The sequence below is a fragment of the Notolabrus celidotus genome, chromosome 5 (assembly GCF_009762535.1).
Source record: "Notolabrus celidotus isolate fNotCel1 chromosome 5, fNotCel1.pri, whole genome shotgun sequence".
NCBI classification, from domain to species: domain Eukaryota; kingdom Metazoa; phylum Chordata; class Actinopteri; order Labriformes; family Labridae; genus Notolabrus; species Notolabrus celidotus.
In genome coordinates, this window is record NC_048276.1 from 6,141,312 (window position 1) to 6,142,389 (window position 1,078).

General features: G+C 45.4%; 2 non-coding genes across 2 annotated transcripts; both read right to left on the reverse strand.

The window, feature by feature from the left end:
* On the reverse strand, positions 1 to 82 carry trnas-gcu. Its single transcript has one exon. It is a non-coding gene; the product is annotated as a tRNA-Ser (tRNA).
* A 708-nt stretch (positions 83 to 790) lies between these two features.
* Positions 791 to 872, reverse strand: trnas-gcu. The gene has a single exon. It is a non-coding gene; the product is annotated as a tRNA-Ser (tRNA).
* Between the last annotated feature and the right edge of the window lie 206 nt (positions 873 to 1,078).

Genomic DNA, 1,078 nt, shown 5'->3' on the forward strand with positions numbered 1-1,078 from the left:
CGACGAGGATGGGATTCGAACCCACGCGTGCAGAGCACAATGGATTAGCAGTCCATCGCCTTAACCACTCGGCCACCTCGTCACGGGAAGGCCAAATGACTAGTTCATCAACACGATGCAGTCGCGATTTAGGATGACAGATGGGTAAATATGTTGACTCTGGCTGTTTTCGACAACTACTTGCGAATGTAGGACTGCATTTGAATTGTGACTGTAGTAATGTAGTATGGCTGTTCTATTGGATCTGGTCTGCAGTATGCCGGGCCAGACGTCGCTGGATTTCCGGTTTTGGAAAGCGGAAGTAAACAACGGCCAAGCTGATAGAGAAACTGCTTCTTCAGCATCACTTATTATTTAAAAAGTTAAGAAGTGTTTTATATGGCATTTAATAGTTTTCACATCACCCAAAAATGGCGTTCCCCTGTAAAAAAAAGGAGAAAAAAGAAAAAGGGGAACAAGCGCTGTGCATTGTGGGAAACAGTACGTGAGGCAGACTCGTCTGATGCATACTGTGAAATTTTCTCGAACCAGTACGACACCCAGGGAGTTTTGGCACACTGCAGATTTTGCTCTTTTTCACTTACTACTTACTACATACTGAATTTAGACCAAAATCAGTTCGTACTGCTAATATAGGCGGTTTTAAAAACAGCCTGAGTCTGGTTTTTGGCGAACAGTATACTTTTTTTTTATAGAAGCTCATGAGTGGAAGATTCCAGAAGCAGTAGTGGACACTTGTCAACAGTGAGATGCAATTTCGTTGACGTGCTTGCATAAAGGCTGTGTCAATCGACGAGGATGGGATTCGAACCCACGCGTGCAGAGCACAATGGATTAGCAGTCCATCGCCTTAACCACTCGGCCACCTCGTCTTGATGCAATCCATGATCAAGCATGATGAATCATTAATCATCAGGCACCAACACCAGACCACTTCTCTGCCTCTGGCTTATGGTTTGGATGCTGTATCACCTGCAGAGAATCAGGGTGCTGGCGTGTGAAAAGTCCTGGCCACAGTTTGTCGCCTGACATACAGTATTTGTCAGACTGTTAGGGGCCAACTAGACCCGTCCCATCA